General features: G+C 39.5%; 1 protein-coding gene across 11 annotated transcripts in view; it reads left to right on the top strand.

The window, feature by feature from the left end:
• Positions 1–19,919, top strand: part of RUNX1T1 (RUNX1 partner transcriptional co-repressor 1) — a 221,242-nt gene that overhangs the window by 64,571 nt on the left and 136,752 nt on the right. Inside the window, exon 1 of one of the 11 annotated variants that reach the window (XM_078393588.1) lies at positions 1,002–1,121. The exons of the other annotated variants lie outside the window; for them this stretch is intronic. The gene's annotated coding sequence lies outside the window, so the exon portion shown is untranslated. Of the gene's footprint in view, positions 1–1,001; positions 1,122–19,919 lie in introns of those variants that run through there. 11 annotated transcript variants of the gene reach the window in all.

Below are 19,919 nucleotides of genomic sequence, written 5' to 3'. Positions count from 1 at the left end.
GTTAAACATATTTTTCTATCAAGTAGAAAACTAAATATATCATTTTGGAAACTGCAGTTCAGGTTATAAAGTACTGTAGAGGAATTCACATAGATCACATTTCGGATGCAACTCTTAATCCTGCTTTTCTTTGGAACTGCTAATCACAAAGAACATAATCAGGTCTAAGAGTAGGTGGCTGAAATGAGCAGATTGATAGAACTCTTTTTTTCTCCTGACAAATATCATAGTTTCTTCCAAACACTAAAGACTTTCTTTGAAATTCCTCAGATGTGTCACCTGTGCAAGAATGCCGTCCACATTCCCTTTAAAACTGTTATTCTTCAATATCCATGAATTGTGAAGTAAGAGGGGCCCTTATACTGTATATAACCAAGTTGAAGCCTCTACTCATGCAGGACATCCAGAGCTTGAGTGTCATCAGCAGATGATGGTCTGGTCCCTGTTCGAAGACTTCATGTCTCTCGACTTTATATATTCCATTGCTGAATGTCTCTTTTGGTAGCAGTCTTTGTACCTGGACCTTAGCTTTGAAGATTTAGCCTGTCCAGTGAAGCGCAAAAATTCTGAGGAAACAAATTGAGAAGTGATTTACTTCTTCCCTGCCTGTATGTTGTAGAATTTCTTACTTCAGTTACAGTAACCATCCAATTTGCAATGGGGGAGGATTACAAACAGGATTGGATTTGCTTTGAATTCTTAATGAGCCACAACATAAGAAGAACATCAAAACAAAGCAAAATAAGCAAAGATAATTGTTCAGCTTCTGCTCTCCTCCCATCCACTATTCTGTTTTCAGCAAGTGTAAAGTCTATTTTACAGTATCTATAGGTCAAGGTCATGCACCTTCTGTTCCCTTGTCTTTGCACAGTAGCAGAGTTGCCATCACTGATGTATATTTTTGAAAGGAAGAAGAAAATGAGAGTTACATCCAAAAGGAAAAAGCACACCTAAGTAAATCAATAGGTAGGAAGGAAGGCAGGAAGGAAGGCAGGAAGGAAGGAAGGCAGGAAGGAAGGCAGGAAGGAAGGCAGGAAGGCAGGTAGGAAGGAAGGAAGGAAGGAAGGAACGAACGAACGAACGAACGAACGAACGAACGAACGAACGAACTGGTTAAGAAGGTATATCAGTAGCCAAGGGAGGGTATTTTTATTATCTTCAAATGTCTTAGTGACACTGTTGTTTATTTTCTTGTTGCTTTCTGCATGTCATGTGAGTTGGTCCAGTTGCTTCAGTCATCTGGATTGTTATTTTTTCTGCTGGCGTCTTTCTGTGGGTGCACCTGTTGTTGTGTAGCTGCACTCAGAGCAAACTGAAATGTGCAAAGAACACAGTGCAGCCCAGGAAGGCTCCTTCCTGGAATATTCCACCATAGATTGTGGGAAGGAGATTCCGTGAATGGTCCCCACTCACCCAGCTCATTAAATTCTCTCTGTATATAAAGTTAGCGTGGCAGGGCTTCTGCCTCAAATATTTTGTGGTGGTCACCAGTCCTTTTGGGATGGGTCTATGTGTATCAGTCGGATTATGTTAGATTGAAAATCTGTTTGGCAGTCTATCCAATGCTGTCTACTATTTCTGAAAGTGGCTTTTCTGAGGTTCAGGCAAAGCTCTTTCTCATCACCTGCTTTGTGATGTTTTTAACTCAAGATGCCTGGGAATGAACACGCATGAGATCTATCACTGGGCTCCCCAAGCTTCTTCTAATGTTTTGAACTATTAATTTCCAACAGCACTTGCCAGCATGGCCTATGGCCAGGGAATGTGAATATTATAGGCCAAGACATTCAGAAGGTACTAGTGTTCATCCGGCAGTGCAATAGGCATGGATGATCAGAACAGGATGCTTGTGTTCCAGTAGGAAGAAAGAGTGGGGAACTTGTGTGATTTAAGGAATTTTACCTATTTTTAAAATATATGCCCTTACCAAATTATTGCTCCTTTGTTTTACCCCTAAAGTAAACCATCATTGTTGAAGCTGTAATTTTAATGATAGTTCTTCAGATGTTTCTGTGCTTACTAGCTTCTAGTGACTTCTCTTCTTGTTGGGCTAATAAATGTACTGTGATGACACTGTTCCTTGTAGGCATAACAGTGGGTTTACTACTTCAGTTTTACATGGACTAATTGGAAGATGCCTTGAGGTGGACAATCAACACAGGTCTAAAACCAACCTGTATGGACAATGGTTGAGGGAGCTGGGTGAATTTGGGCTGCAGGAGAGAAAAGTGAGAGGTGATATTATAGCTATCTTCAAGTATGTGAAAAAATGTCAGGGAGAAGGTGTAGTATCATTGCTTGCTCCAGAGTGTGGAACTCGAACCAACTGATTCAAATTACAAGGAAGGAGATTTTAGTTAGACATTAGGATGAACTTTCTGATAGCAGGAGCTGTTTAGCAGTTGGGTGGACTACCTCGGAAGACTCTCCTTCATTGAAACTTTTTAAAGACCGTCTGGTTGTCCACCTGCAGAGATGCTTTGCCAGGATTTCCTGCTTTGGCAGGGGGTTGGACTGTGTGACCATGGAGTCCCTTCCAGCTGTAGAGCTCTGTAATTCTGTGAAAATATGTGATGTTACTCACTAGAGGCAACTGAATAATACAGAATAATAATTAAGAGCAAGAAACAAAAGCGGATGTCTGAGTTCAGAGTTCCTTCAGTCTTGGGTTACTTGAATAGCTTTAGGAGAGACACTATATTTTGGCCTCAGCCTTTCACCTTTACTATAGGAATTCTACCAGCCTACCTTTCAGGAGTGTATTATCAAGTAATGTTTATATGAGGCAAACTGAACACTTAAAGAAGAACTTTCCGTTAACACTGAATATTATTTCTTGGTATTTCACCTTATATTTACCATAAATCCTATATTTCTATATTTTTATAGTTACTTATACTTCCTTGCTTTGTGAGCACCACCTTGTGGCATGAATTTTTAATAATCCAAGCCCTCTAGCTGCTAGATTATGTAGCTTTGCAAGTATGATTGGTCAATATACAGTAGTCAGTTTCCAGTGTATCACTGTATTTGAAATACACTCTTTAAAAACAGCCATTAACAATCTTTCTCCTCCAGTTCAGAGGGTACTGAAAGAATGAAATACTTGTTATTTGTTAAATCAACATTCATCGGTATGTTGTTATGTGCCATCAGGTCACCTTTGACTATGGAGACCCTATGAATGAGCCATCTCCAAATCTCCCTGTCCTCAACTGCCTTGTTCAGCTCTTGTAAACTCAAGTTTGTGGGTTGAGTTTACAGGTGAGCAAAATGTGTTCGTAGGTGTGGGTCTGTGGGCTTCGATGGCCAGAATTTTGCTGGGGAATAGTTTTGGAGAATTCTGGGAGTTGGAACCAAGGACGAGGAGAATTACACATCCCAGGAGATAGCAGGACACAACTCCTTAAACAGGGTACTGAAATAATTGAGTAATTGAGCAGTCGTGTTCTCTTTCCATGGCACACCTATGAAGATTCACTTCTTTCAAACAAATCAGAGTATTTCCTCTAGTGTCTCTTGCCTTGAAGTTGGTCTCCTCACTTGGAGACCTAGAGAAGAGTCATGCCCGTCTGTACCCTGCCTATAGGATTGCTTGATCTTACAACATTCTGAAATCTCAGGAAATTGCTATGTTTACTTGGGTCTCCAGGTGGAGATGCAAACACAGTGAGTACTGTGGACAGTTTGATTTTTTGTGTGTGAGATATACAGTACTGTATTTCCAGTCTAGGTACCCATCTCTACCAAAAAGTCCCCTTCTGCAAGGGAGTTGGGGTCAAGCCTGATTCTGACCAGTTTCCCCAGATTCCACTCTTGTTAACTTCCATATTCTGCAGCACAGAAGCATTTCTAGCCCTATCCCAACCCTTGCCCTCCTGCATGGCTCAACCATGTGATGTCACAAGAACCTGCCCCCTTGTTTGAAGTTTTCATCTTGAAATCTCAAGGTACTGGGTCTTTCGAAACTGGGAATTGTACCTGTCCCTTAGACTGTCTTGATGCGTCAGATATCTAGCCGCCTAGAGTGGTCGTAATGACCAGATAGGCGAGGTATGTATGTATGTATGTATGTATGTATGTATGTATGTATGTATGTATGTATGTATGTATGTATGTATGTATGTATGTATGAATCAATCAATCAATCAATCAATCAATCAATCAATCAATCAATCAATCAATCAATCAATCAATCAATCAATCTTGTGCCGTAGGATGCTGCCGTGTTATGAGTTGAAGGAATTAGTTGGCCCTCTGGCCAGCTTTTCTTCATGAAATGCAGAACTGAAGGGTTGGTGTGTCATTTCAAGCTAATGGTTTTGGGATGATAAGTCCTTTATATATTCTTTTGACCCCTCCCTTCTCTCCCCCAAGATAGGAACAATGCAAGCGAGTTGGGGTCAAGTCTGAACTATTCTGAAGAGGTTTTGTGAAGAATTACAGATTTTTAAAAAGGCATTCATTCTCCCCATGTGCACATAATTTGTTTATCCTCATTCATTCTTTTTTATAGGAATGTCTGTGGGGTTGGGGTGGGTGGGAGAGAATATGCCACATTGCTTATGCATAATTTAAGACAATTTGTGCTAGTTGAAAACCAGATGTATTCCCCTTCCCTCCTACACCCCCCCCATAATCTATCATTTATCTTCTGTTATTATCTTTCATACTTGGTACTCTTCAGTAAGCACAGCCTGACACATCGTGTGGCCTTTGGCTTATGAGATAAAATAGATTGAAAAGGATGCTTTGACACCACCTGGTGAAAATGGAGTAACCCTGGAGAACTGTGCTTTGGGAGCAGGTGATAGATGCTAAGAAATGTATAAGGATACAGGCAGAGCTGAGGAAAAAGAATTAAAACACTGAGAAAAGAGGAGGAGGGGAGAGAGAGAGAGAGTAGTAGCATTAATACATCTTCTTGAGGTTTGATGAGACATCTACTGCCTACCGTTCCATCTGGTGCTTATGATAGCATGGCATATTAGCATGCTGTAAGTTCATAACGTATTCAAGGCAAGAAAGCATCACTTGCATATTAATTGAGGCATCCTCTTTCTCAGAGCTGCCTTTTGCATTTCAATCATGTTTATTCCCTCTAAGTCATGAACAGACGGAGTTGTAATAGGTTTGGTTTCTCCCCCCCCTTCTTCATCCAAACGATAGACATGCTATGTACAAGCTAACACCTGAAAGGAGGTTTTTGAATATTGAGACGAGGATTACAATTGACAGTGGTCAAGAAACGGAAGATGATGTTTGATCTCCTGCCCTTTTAATCCTTGGTTCTGATTTTCACTGTACAATTTCTGGCTGGGTAGGGAAGAGAGCGCCTGGTACAAAAATCTAGAAATATGTTAGGTTTAAGTCAGTGTAGACACCTTTGAAATATTTCATGAGGACAGGATTTTCTAATTTAATTTAATTTAATTTTATATATTGCAAACCAAAGTAAAGAAGAAGAGTGGCTGGGAAATGAAAAGAGAGTGAATATACAAAATATAATGCACATGCATTTTCATAAGGACAGCTAAGAAAAAAAAAACACTGCATGTTCAGAAATTTAGTGCAGTTAATTTTTTGACAATAATTTTTGTTTAAAATAATTTAAAGACTATTAAAGAACTTTCAAATAATATTTAGCTCTTCCTGGATTTGCTAAAATGTTTTATACAGATATGTTTATATTCTCATGTACTGTAAAAGTGCCCAGAAGCTAGTAAGGACTATTTTTGAACAAATATGTAAATATTTTTTTTGTACCATCACATGCAATGTGTGGTGATCTTGGTAGGGTTTTTGACTTATGTGGGATGTTGTTTGCCATTGACACCCTTTCTGTTTCTTTTGAGTTTCAATGATTGCACAGGGATTTGAGCCCAGTTATCCCAATTCCTAGTCTTACACTGTTCATTACATCAGAGTGGCTGTTGCCTAGACTTTAGAGATATTTAAAAAGGTATTCATGACTACTAACACCTTTTGCATCATTACTCTTCATAAATATTCATGTGATTAAAAGAGATGGCCTAATTCATGTTACAATATTTAGATTAGAGAAGGACAAATTATTTTCATTACCAAATTAGGTTGTCCCATCCTGTTATCCTGAAGTCCGGTTTTCAGGCAGAAGCCTCTGTAGAAATTGCTATCCATGGCCCTTCTGTATGTTGATTTTTTTTTATTCTGTTCAGTCTTAGTTTGCAACGTTGGAACCATGGCATTTGAGAATCAGATCTAGTTTGGAGGGTGAGGGATATAAGCATTTGGCTGTGCTATGATCCCTCAGGATGAGCGAGCCATTGGTGCTAACCAGAGAATTGTGTTCATGGTTAATCACAGAGAGGTGATGCATTAAACAATGTGGCTAAAATGCTCTGGGATATATATTTTTTGCATCTGTAAGCAAGAGTAGTTCACTAAGGATTAACACTCTGAATTGAAGATTGGAGGGCTGTTTAGTGTTGCATGGACAGGCTAAGCAACACAGTATGATGTATTCTGTATCAAAAAGGATGTGATTTATTTACCCATTGCTTGTCCAAAGAAGAGCATAGACTTTTATCCAGCATAGAATTATCTGAATTGTTAACGTTCATTCAAAATGTTCTTCATTTTGTAGTAATTAGAAACATAGGCTTGTGAGCAGCAGAAAAAAAAATATTAGTAATGTTTCATGACCTCTTGTCCCAAGTCCCATGAAGAATCACAGGATATCAAGATAATTCTTACAGTTGGAAAAATACCACAAGTGAGAGTGATTCATGGTGCATAAGAAGGGCTATAAGTACATCCCCTTGTGGTCCATAAAAAGGTTGTGAAAATAATTTGTGCAGTTTGGCATAAGAGGTCACACAGACTGAAGAACCTCTGTGGATCTTTGCTGACTTTTCCCATGTGGCCCTCTGTGCCTAAATCAGAAATACTGTAGCCTTTTCATTTGAAAAAAAAGGTGGCAATGGACGCACATACAGTGGTGCCTCGCATTACGACGTTAATTCGTTCCAGCGAAATCGCTGTCTTACAAAAACGTAATGTGAAATTAAAAAGCCCATTGAAATGCATTAAAACCCGATTAATGCATTCCTAGGGGTTTGAAACTCACCATCCAGCGAAGTTCCTCCATAGCACGGCCATTTTCGCTGCCTGTGCAGCAAGGAATCTGTCCCAGAAAAGAGCGGGGAGCCATGTTTTTTACCCAGTGGCCATTTTGAAACCGCCGATCAGCTGGCCGAAAATCATCGCTTTGCGAGAATCGGTTCCTGAAGCAGGGAACAGATCATCGCAAAGCAAAATTCCCCCATAGGAAACATCATTTTCCAATCGCTTTTGCGATTGCAAAACCTTCAACATAAAGCAATTTCGTCATAAAACAGAACGCTCGTAATGTGAGGCACCACTGTAGACTAAAGACAGAAAGACTATATGTACGCCACGTCATTTTTTTCATGTGTTGAATCATAGTTCATTTTATCCAGTTCCTTTTAAGTCTATTAAAGAAATATAATGTTTTGAAAGCACTTTCTGTGTATTGTATAGCTGAAGTCCTTGCAAAAATCCTGTAAGTCTGTATTGTCTGTGAAGTTCATTGGGTGATGAACCTGCTCTGAATTTTGGTCCAAATTTATAGGAGCAATATAAGCTCTTGAGCCCACGCCCAAAGTAGGTCCTTCTATACCTTCAGATAGTCTCAAAAATGTAGATTAAAACCTCAAGTGGATTCACTGCTCCATTAATATGAAGGCCACAAGCCTCCCCTGATTATATTTTTTGCTTCTTACCAAGGGTGGGAACTGAAACAGAGAGGTTTGCCAAGGCTCACATCATGAGTTAATGGCAGAGATGACATTCAGAGAAAGGACTAATTCATAGATCAGTTTCTTAACAGCTAGGCTACACAACATTTTTAAGCTATATCGTCTCTTTAAGTCTTAGGGTCTAAGCACTGTACAATATACTTTGAATCTGGAGGAATAAAAAACATGATTACATATAGGAAGAATCTAAGCAGATATGGAATCTTTTTTTGTTCAAAACGTCAGTCATTCTGATCCATGAACATTGAGGAAGGCCAAGTGTGGCAGGTAGCCCACCCTAATTTATTTTATACTGCATTTAAATGAGCTTTCAGTGAGAACGCCCCCCCCAGTGGCATTAAGAATGAAAATAAAAATAGCAGTAATAAGAATAAAGCCAATCAAATAATATCAATAACAAGACAGTCAAATCAGAGAATGAGAATAAGCACATTGTTTTTCCCCCGTAATCACTGTTTTACTAAATTAGTAATACACTGCTTCCAGAGTGGCTTGTATCAAACATAGGTTAAAACTTCAAATTCTAAATCAGTTTAAAAGAGATAGATAGATAAAGAAATGAAGTTTATTTATCTGATTCCTTCCTTACATGTAGTCATCAGTAAACTCTGTGCATCAGAATAGGTGCGCATTCCTTTAGCTCTTCTATATTGCCCTGCTTGTTGAAGTTGAGGATCACTGGACCAAAGACAATACACGCATGCATCATTTTTCCTGTGCTATTGAACATAATCCTCTCCCAGTTTTAATTCATTTATCTTTGCAGTGACAACTTCACTTTTACCACCAAAAACTTCAGCCTATCACTTAAAAATGTTGCCATAAACAGTCCTGCTGGTGTTTATTTTGGGTCTACTGTAATTAGAGGAAAATGATAAATCTTTTTATTGAAAGCCAGCTGCTTCATTCCTAACACTGACTTTCCTCACTTCCTTTTCACAATCAAGCTAGAGTATGCCTGCAATAAATGTGACTCTTTGCATGATGCGCAGATGTTAACAGTACTGTAAGACATCAAGGAATGTATCAAGATTTGTGTAAACACTGACTAAAATTGTTCTGTCATGCATTCTACCTTCTCCACTATCCTATTCAGCAACATCAGTGCCTTCTTAAACATTACAAGGGGAAAAAATAACAGTCTGCCAGTGTTAATGACTAGGTTTGCATGTGTTTCTAATAAATACATATTGTATTCAAGTCAGCAACATCTGCATCCATATTCTTGTTTCTCCACAAGAAGAAGGCCTTATACAAGTCCAGAGGGATGAGCTCTGTCACCCTAGGCGAGCACTTTACAATCTTGGTCCAGATGTTCTTGGACTGCAACTCCCAGACACTCTGGTCAGCACAGCTGGTGGTAAAGGCTTCTAGGAATTGCATCCTAAGAACATCTAGGCTGTTGTGGATTTTTCGGGCTCTTTGGCCATGTTCTGAAGGTTTTTTCTACTCTTGTCCGCTGAAGATGCCGGCCACAGAGACTGGTGAAACGTTAGGAAGAACAACCTTCAGAACACGGCCAAAGAGCCCGAAAAATCGACAACTATTAGATCCCGGCTGGAAAGCCTTCGCGATTAACCAAGGTTCGGGACCACTGGAGACAGAGCAACCATTACATGACAACAACAATGGGAAATTATCTCTTTTATGATGTACTTCCTGTTGCGTGTCCTGTTTGGTACCATCACAGTTTATTGGAATAGAAGTACTGTATCCTTTTCCTCTTCTAACCAACTCCAACAGATGTTCTTCATATAGTTTTAGTAATTGTGATCATTTCTAATGTCACAAGATGGATCCAGATATCTGAGCTGTATTAGAAACAACTGTAATGTATTTGCATGAGGGATATACGATATACGACTTCAAAAGTTCCTGTGCTTCCTGCAAGTAGAGCCAGCTGGTGTGGCCTTGGGCAGGCTGCACAGTCCCAGAACACCCCCAGAAAAGCAAATGGTAATCCACTTCTGAGTATTCACTACCTGGAAAACCCTGAAAAGGGTTGCCATAAGTCAGAATTGGCTCAACAACACACAATTATTGTTTTTATATTTCTGCTTCAGAACAAAGCACCTCTGATTGTATTATATGCCATCCTCTGACAGAGCATCAGCTTTCGGAAGACTTTAGCAGATGCATATTCTCTATCTAGGACGCCACTGAGAATGCTTCTGTGTCCCTTCACTCTCTGTATTTGATGAACAGAGAACTCTGCCAAGAGAGTGACTAGACATAATGGTTGGATACAACAGTGAGGTGTATCAGAGAAGAATCACTATGAACAGCACTTTGAGTCAGGGTTGGAACCTGGGCATAGTTAATGCAGTGCATGCTTAATGTTTCCGCTGAAATCATTCCAACTTGAAGGGCTTAACTTTGGCTTGATTGTGCCCTTTTATAGTAAGCTCAGAGTTCTGTCAAACTAATGGCCTCCAGTTCTGTCAATGATGGGGGAAAGTTCATTGACTCATTGTTTACATACCAATAGTACAGTGGTGCCTTGATTTACAAACGTCCCGACATACAACCATTTTGAGTTATGACCAGCTCCAGCCGCAACATTTTGCTTTGACTTGCGGCTAGAGCTTCCTGTTATGAACACAAAAAGGCAGGGGGAAAAGGCGAGAAATTCAAATTGCTAACTGTTGGTGGTGAAGAGGCTGCTTCTATGTAGCTCTTTCGCCCCAGCAGTTAGAGAGTATGCGATCGGAGGAGGCTGCCTGGTAAGGTAAGGTGCTGCTTTCTGGGGTTTTTTTTAAACTGTTCTGGATGTTTTTTTAGCATGATTTTGGGCTGGGGGGTTATTTGTTTGTTGGGTTTTTTTCTCCCCACCTCCACTGGGTCTTGGGGGGTTGGTTGCTTTTTTGAGTTCTTTGCCAATTTCCGATGGGTCTTGGGGGGTTTGTTGGTTGGTTGGTTTCCCCCCATTTCTGATGGGTCTTGGGGGGCTTGGTTGCTTTTTAGAGTGTTTTTCCCCATTTCCAATGGCTCTTGGGGGTTTGTTTGTTTGTTGGGTTTTCCCCCACTTCCAATGTGTCTTGGGGGTTTGTTTGTTGGTTGGTTTTTTTCCCATTTCCAATGGGTCTTGGTGGGGTTGGTTGCTTTTTGGAGTTTTCCCCCCATTTCCAATGGGTCTTGCATGCTTCCCTTGCAGGGACTTCCAGGCGGGGAATTCAAATTTGCTACCCATTGGTAGGCGAAGAGGCTGCTTCTTTGTAGCTCTTTCGCCCCAACAGTCAGATTGAGTACGTTGGAGGAGGCTTGGGACTGCCTGGCTTCTGCTTCTGAGTGAGAGTTTGTTTGTTTGCAGGGAGGTTTGGGACTGCCAGGTAAAGTAAGGTGCTGCTTTCTACTTTTTAAAAACTGTTCTGGGTGGGTTTTGCAGGGTCAGTTTGGGCTGGGGGGGTTATGTTTCTGTGCTGTATTGTATTGTTGTTTTGTTTTGTTTTTAAGCCCCAGCACCTTTGGGGCTTGCTCTCTTTATTTATTTTTTTATTTTTTTATTTTGCAGCCCCGGCCCCTTTTGATGGGGCTTACTCCGTTCCTTAATTTTTGTTTTGTTTTTAAGCTCCAGCGCCTTCAGACCTTGCTCCGTTGTTTATTTTTGGTTTTTTTTTAAAGCCCCAGCACCTTCAGGGCTTGCCCTGTTGTTTATTTTTGGTTTTGTTTGGGGTTTTTTGCAGCCCCAGCACGTTCCTATGGGGCTTGCAGTGTTTCGTTTTTATTTTTTTTGTTGTTGTTTTTTCCTCCTTCTGGAACAGATTAATCGCATTCCAGTGCATTTCAATGGGAAATGGTGCTTCGACTTACAACCATTTCGAGTTACGTCCATCTTCTGGAATGGATTGTGGTCATTAAGTCAAGGCACCACTGTATGTCTGTAGGGTTTTTTTTTTTTTTTTTTTTTGTAAATCTTTCTTCAGATAACTTGGTCTCCTAAGAGCTGACATTGTCTCACATGTTTATACCATTATATTTTCCTGTACCCTTTCTCTTACATGAAACATGAAACCCAACTATCTTGCTAAATTTTGTCATAAACTGACAGCCAAATACAAAATTGTGTCTATAGGAGTAAGTGGCTCCAGTTGTTTATTTGTGACATGACTGTTATTTATATATTTAAAATATTTACACCGCCCTTTCTCTTCAAGAAGACCCAAGGTGACTTATATGATTGTCTTAGATTATATGGTTAATTTGTGGTTTGCACACAGGGTTCAACAAGATATTATTATCAAATTCAATTCAAAGCTGTTTCCATAATGGAAACAAGAACTTTATTTCCATTATGGAAACAGCTCCAGAATAAGCCTTCCACTTTTAAAAAAGTTGTATGAGGCTCACATGGATGAGTTCGCAACAAATGTCATTTTTCCTTTCCATAAATATCTTGCTTGTTATCCAGCCTTAAACAGTAGTTCAGTTTAAAACAGTGACTTTACTTGTTTCTCCTATTTTCTGTTTTTGAATTTCACAAACATAGATTATTTTATTTTTATTATTTAACAGTTATGTTTGCATTGAGCATGCAATGGCTTCATCTTGGAAGCTGCAAAGATGCAAAGAACGGTTAATTACTTGTCTTCTTGTTATTAGATGCTATCAGTTTATGGAGACCTTATGACCTCTAAAAAAGTACTGTTGTTAACAGCCCTGTGCTGAGGTCTTCCAAACTAAAGACCACCACTTCCTTTATTGAGGCAATCTTCCTCAAGAGGGTTTTACTTTTTATCTACTTCCTCCAACTTTTCTTAGAATTATTGTCTTTCCCAATGAGTCTTGTCTCCAGGATATGTCTGAAGTATGGTAAGGCCAGTCTAATCATTTTAGCTTTTATTGAGAATTCAGGCTACATTTGATCAAGAACACATGTATTTGTCTTTCTGTCGATCCATGAAACCATAAAAACTTTCCCATAACAGCACATTTAAAATTAGTTGATTTCTCCCACATCTTTCTGGTTTGCTAGCTTTTACACCTTTACATAATAACCAGAAATACCATAGTCTTAGAAAATCCACCCCCTTTTTTGTATGTTACTCTATTTTACAAGGATTAACAATCAAGATGATGCTTGGATAATACAGAGGAACTTAGGAAATGAAGAAAATTTGTTAAATACATTGACAACCTATAGTTTGAGCTGGAAATGTATGGACCTCCTCCCAAAACCCAGATCAAGGAATTTCTAGTGATAAAAACAGAATTGTTTGCTTGAAAGGTAAACAGAATGGTCATCAATAGTGTTGTTTTAAATCTGTTTACTTGCATAGGAATAAAAATACAGTGTTTTCCCGAAAATAAGACAGGGTCTTGTATTAGTTTTTGCTCCAAAAAACACAATGGGGTTTCTTTTCAGGGGATTTTTTTTTCATGTACAGTGGTGCCTTGCAAGACGAATGTAATTCGTTCCACGAGAAGCACTGTCTTGGGAAAAAAAATCATCTAGCGAAAAGCAGCTTCCCATAGGAATGTATTGCAATGCATACCTATGGGAAACTCACAAGACGAATGAATTTTTTGCGAGGCATCAGTCTCGGGGGGAAAAAAATCATCTTGCGAAGCACAGCCATAGAAGAAGCCGTCTTATGAGGCACCATAGCGATAAAAAAAATTTGTCTTGTGGTTTTTTTGTCCTGCAAGGCGTTTGTCTTGCGAGGCACCACTGTACAACAATCTACATTTATTCAAATACAGTTGTGTCATCTTCTTCTGGTTGCTGTACCATGGTGGAGGGCAGAGTTTCACTTAACTGGGGCTTATTTTTGGAGTAGGGCTTATATTATGAGCATCCTGAAAAATCGTACTAGGGCTTATTTTCAGGTTAGGTCTTATGTTTGGGGAAACGGGGTCGTTGTGCAGTAGATAGCATGTGGGAGCTCCCGGAGTTAATTCTGGATCAGTAAAGTCCCCTGCCTCAGCTGGCTGGATAGCTCAGTAGTTTAGGCATCTGGCTGGAGAACTAAAAGTCTGAAGTTCAATTCTCTACTGTGTCTCCTCTGAGTAGAGCCTGTGAGTAGAGCCAGCCAGAGTTTCTCTGAGTAGAGATACCCTGGGCATGGTGCAAAGTCCCCGGATGCCCCCAGAAGAAAGGAATGGTAAACCACTTCTGAATACTCTCTACATAGAAAACCTGAAAAGGGTCAACATAAGTCAGAACTGACTTGACGGTATGCAGTTGTTAAAGTATCCCCACCCCATCTTCAATAACCACCTGACCTCTTTAGAGGTCTGGTCTACTCTTTGTTTTAAAATGGTATTATGTAGATCTGCTTTCAGTTACAGACTCATAGAAAAGGGTTATTTGGCATCACATTGTGTTCAGTCATTTAGTCGTGTCCGACTCTTCGTGACCCCATGGACCAGAGCACGCCAGGCCCTCCTATCTTCCACCGCCTCCCGGAGTTGTGTCAAATTCATTCTGGTAGCTTCGATGACACTGTCCAACCATCTCATCCTCGGCCGTCCCCTTCTCCTCTTGCCTTCACACTTTCCCAACATCAAAGTCTTTTCCAAGGAGTCTTCTCTTCTCATGAGATGGCCAAAGTACTGGAGCCTCAGCTTCAGGATCTGTCCTTCCAATGAGCACTCGGGGTTGATTTCCTCTAGAATTGATAGGTTTGTTCTCTTTGCAGTCCAGGGAACTCTCAAGAGTCTCCTCCAGCACCACAATTCAAAGGCATCAATTCTTCGGCGGTCAGCTTTCTTTATGGTCCAGCTCTCACTTCCAGGAAAAACCATAGCTTTGACTATTCGGACTTTTGTTGGCAAGGTGATGTCTCTGCTTTTTAAGATGCTGTCAAGGTTTGTCATTGCTTTCCTCCCAAGAAGCAGGCGTCTTTTAATTTCGGGGCTGCTGTCTCCATCTGCAGTGATCATGGAGCCCAAGAAAGTAAAATCTGTCACTGCCTCCATATCTTCCCCTTCTATTTCCCAGGAGGTGATGGGACCAGTGGCCATGATCTTAGTTTTTTTGATGTTGAGTTTCAGACCGTTTTTTGCACTCTCGTCTTTCACCCTCACTACAAGGTTCTTTAGTTCCTCCTCACTTTCTCACTTTAGGTGCTGCAACTAGTTTATCATATGCCCATAAAAAGAAAGGAAATTATTTGAGTTATGCATAATATAATCACTGAAAAAAAAAACATTTTAAGGAGATTTAAGCAAATTGCAGCAACTTTTTTTTAAAAGTCCACATCTAAAGCTCTTCCAGCTGACAAGCAGTGTGCTCATTTTATGGACACGATCCAACACTGTAGCAGGTAATTAAGTGTGGTGCTGAAGGTTTCTTTCACTTTGCCATGAACGCCGGTCATGCTGTGAAAAAGACAAGCCCCTCTTTACTCCACGGTGCCGTCTGCCTCTTCCACGGCTCAGGCAGCTCTGGCTGAAATATCAAAGGAACTTTCAGCTGTTTGTGCCGCGTAGCTGCTTTTGTCTGCACTCATGGAACTGTCTTGAATTGTGTCATTTTGTTTTATAAATAGCAGCACAACATCAGCCCCGCTGTGGCTGCACTAAAATGACTGGTATGTAAAATTAATCAAGCTCAAGACTAGAGATCAAGTTCATCCTTGCACTGCTTTTGTGTCACTTTCACCCCTGCCGCTTTAGTGCTGTTGGAAGGTGGGCAGGTTTCTCTTCTCACCTGGCCTTGCTTTTGGCTACACTGTTCAAAATCCTTCCAAGAGTTCTTCTTTTACTAAGGTTCCCTACCATTCCAACCTGTAACCGTAAATAAAAGGGTTTTTTGCTGCTCTGAAAGTATATAAAATAAACATGCTTTTAATGATGTGCTTTTGTTTAATGGAGAAGTACAGGATTGATTTTTTTTTAAAAAAAGATTTTAATTCTACTCAAATGAATCCGCAGAAAGGAAGAACTATTTTGACTCTGCATCCAGATAGCTTCAATAATCTATAACATAATTTTTATGTGTATGTGATGCATGAATCAGAGTGAGCAACTTTTGTAGGCCTGAAAAGCAGTTCCTGCCCCTTACCTCCTGTGGTCCATGTCTGTTCTGCAATTGCTATATGACTGAATTTCAGCAGCAGACCAGTTGTGTGTGTTGTGTATTATATTCGGTCATCTCACTTACACTGATCCTAATAGGATTTTCAAATCATGTGGAGTGATTTTACCAGCACCACACCCCAGTGAGTTCCCGTGACCAGGCAGGGGTTTGAACTAAGGTCTCCTGGGTCTTAGTCCCTCACTCTGTCCACTGTATCAACAGGGTGATACAGACATACTGCTTCAAAATAAGCAGAACATGTTTGCTTTAAAGGGGTGATCAAAGTTTGCAACCAAATTTCAGTGTCATGCTGCAACACCTCTTTATAAGAATAATTCCATGCTCGTTTTAAAGTGGAAGGTCCAGTTTTCCACCAAACCTTGGATACGTAGGTTGCCACCAAATTTCATCAGTGCAATTTTGGATCAGAAGTGGCACGATTTACATGAAACTGCTAGGAGAGGTTATCTGGAGTCTGGGGATTCAGCATCAAAACAGTAATCGCAAAACTGTTTTGTTGATCCTATTTGTGGCTCCAGAACACTTTTCAGCATTAATTCATTCTTTCCTTTCATTCTTTTAATCCAGTTACTGCCTCTTCTCTCCAGCCCTGGTGGAAGACAAATCATGTTTTGCAATCTCGCTTGAAATGGCAGTTCCTGTGTTGTCTTGCCAGCCATTTGCAAACAATGATTTCTTATTTCACTTTCAGATGCCTTTGTAAGTGTAGTTACACTGATTCAATTGTATCCCCATATATGCTGGGAAAAGAGGATACGTGTTACACAGTCGGCCCCCTGTATTCGTGGGCTCAGTATCTGCTGATTCATTTATCCATGGTCTGAAAATATTAAAAATATTAAAAGAGAAATCTTAGAAATTGATGAAGTTACTGGAACTGGCCACTAGAGGGAGCCAGAGACCACACAATATACAAATTTCAAATGCATTTTTCAGCCTCTGTGGGAGGAGGTTTGGAACCCATCCCCAATAGATACCAGTACAAGTTGATAGTGTTGGCACATCCCTAAGTGTGATACTCAGTTTAGTCCCTTCGGACACTGTAAGAGACACTCCACACCGTTTAAGCTATTTCACCTGTACTAGTTAATGGGAGCCCTCTCTTATGCTACCAGAGCTATTGAAATAAAATAAATAAAACATTACTGAAATTAAGGTTTAAAAAATCCAAAAGAATTATATAGGATGAAACCATTACGTGTCTACTAGCTAAGGTCTTGTGATTATACTCAAGCCGTAAGGAAAAGTTCTGTTTATTATGTCACCATATGGTACTGTAGCTTTCAATAGCATTCCTAGGTATGTTGATCAGCTCTGACAGGGTTTATTTAAGCTTACTGTTCCTCATATTGACAACACATTTCTCTACAAATGTGCAATATTTCATTTTGTTTGAGGAAAAAGGCAGACAACTGTTTAACTGAACTTGCAGTGGGAATTTATAGTAGGGTTCTTGCAAGAGAAACAAAAACAGAACAAAAAAAGCCACACGGTGTAATCTTTCTTATCTGTATACTCAAATCCCTCTTAAGCTGATGTTCATGACTGGTTAATAGTGCCTGTCAGAAAGTACATTGATTCATTAATGTATATCAATGCTGTCTTCACATTTCAATAAAGATTGATATGGACAATGAATCAGATTGACTGTTGGACTTGAATTCAAAATAGGGCTTTTATATTCTAATTTTAAACATCAAATACATACAAAGTCCATTTAAATCAGGCCGATTGGTTTTTGGAGATCTTATCTGGAACCAGAGTTTCAAAGGCATATGAAAAGTGGCTTGTGAATTTGATCCAAGAAACAATGATTCATACATTTTATCCAGTAATTCAAGAAGCAGTGGTTTCATAAATGGCCTGTTCTCTAGGGTGCCGTACTATCCAGCTGTTGAGGCTTGACATGGATTTTGGACATGTCATCTAGTGCCTCTGTAGACCATCAACTGCCTTGGATTCAAGGCTTTCAATTTTTTTTTTTAAAGAAAACTAAGTCTCCAGGCCTTCTAGAACCAGAGACAGAAGACAAAACTTGGGCAGTTGATTCACAAGAAATAAGTGGCATGCACTCTGGTGTAGATCATGATGATATGCCTTCCAACAATGTTCAAGTTCCTCATAGGTGTACTTGCAAGATCAATATATAATTATTTAATAGAAAACTCCCTGTTCCCAACTGAACAGAAAGGGAACTTTAAAAAAGTAAAGAGGCATGAAAGATCAGCTGCTTATTGATAAAATGATACTAAAGAATGCAAAAAGACGAAAAACAAGGTTTAACATGGCCTGGCTAGACTATAAAAAGGCATCTGACTCACTGCCACATAGCTGGATTAACACTGAACTAAAAATGTTTGGGATTAGTAAAAATTCCTCAAAGAAAACACACATGCAAAAATGGAAAACCATCTTAATGGCCCATGGTGAAGAAATTGGGGAAGTTAACATCAAAAGAGGAATATTTCAGTGGGATTCTTTGTCACCATGCTGTTTAACATCTCACTAATCCCCAGGTCAATAATTTTAAATAAAACTGGATTGGGCTACCATATTTCACAACAAGCTGGAAAAATCAATCATCTCTTATACATGGATGACCTAAAACTATATGCAAAAAGTTCCACAGAGATAGAATCACTGCTAAGCACAGTGCAAATATTTAATGAAGATATCCAAATGAAATTTGGAATTGACAGATGTGCAGCTCTATCTATACACTGTGGCAAGATCCAAAAACTAGATGGAATGGAGTTTTAAAATGCCAATATGGTAATATTATAAAATCACTCTCAAGTGATGAAAATTATAAATACCTTGGAATACTAGAAGCAGACTAGAAGCATCATGCACACAAAAGTTAAAGAACTGACAGAAAGAATATATCAAAAGACTGCGGAAAATCTTAAAATTAAATGAGGGAAATACAATCAAAGATATAAACACATGAGCTTTTCCAGTAATTACATATCTAGCTGGAATAATAGATTGGACTCAAAACGAACTAGAAGAATTAGATGAAAAACATAGAAACTAATGAACATTCATCACACACTACATCCAAAAAGCGATGTGGACAGATTATATTTACCATGAAAAACCGGAGGCGATGGATTACTAAAAATACAGGAGGTAGTAGAGGAAGGAAAAAGAATCCTAAATGATTATATCAGTACAAACAAAGAAAAATTACTGAAAGCAGTGAAAATGGAGAATATTTTAAAAACAACAGAAACAAAGGCTTAATATAAGAAACAACAACTTGAAAAGAAATTAAATAGCTGGAAAAATAAACCCCTACATGGACAACACCTGAGAAATATTGATGGAAAGCATGATCATAATTCAACATGGAAATGGTTAAAAGTGGGGACCCTTAAAAAAGAAATCGAAGGCTTGATTTTTGCTACACAAGAACAAGCACTCCAAACCTACATGATGAAAGCTAACATCCAAGGAGTTAGTGCTAACAGCAGATGTCAACTTTGCCAAGAAAAAGATAAAACTATGTCACACCTCATCTGTGAATGTCCAAAGATTGCACAAACAGATTACAGAGTTAGACATGATAGAGTGGCAAAGCACGGGCCATTATGCAAAAAATATAACTTGATGGCCTCCAAAAACCCATGGGAACATCAGGTAGAGAAGGTGTCAGAAAATGATTGAAGTCAAGATCTTGTGGGATTTCCGGATACAAACAGACACATTGAGCATAACACAGCAGACATAGTAGTAGAGTCATGCCCCGCTTTACGATTTAACAATGAATCTGTTTCACAATGATGTTTTTGTGATCACTTTTGCAATTGCAAAACGATGGTTTGAATGGGGTTTTTCCGCTTTGCAATGATTGGCTCCCTGCTTCGGGAACCAATTTTCACTTTATGATGATCAAAAACAGCTGATCGTCAGGTTTCAAAATGGCCACCGGCTGAAGAAAATGGCCCCCGCTGTGTTTAGGGACGGATTCTTCATTTCACAGGCATGGAAAATGGCTGTCCCATGGAGGATCTTTGCTGGACAGTGAGTTTTCAGCCCATTGGAAAGCATTGAAC

This window comes from Pogona vitticeps, chromosome 4, assembly GCF_051106095.1.
Source record: "Pogona vitticeps strain Pit_001003342236 chromosome 4, PviZW2.1, whole genome shotgun sequence".
NCBI lineage: Eukaryota > Metazoa > Chordata > Lepidosauria > Squamata > Agamidae > Pogona > Pogona vitticeps.
The sequence above is the reverse complement of the archived record's forward strand: the minus strand, read 5'-3'. Positions and strand labels throughout refer to the sequence as shown.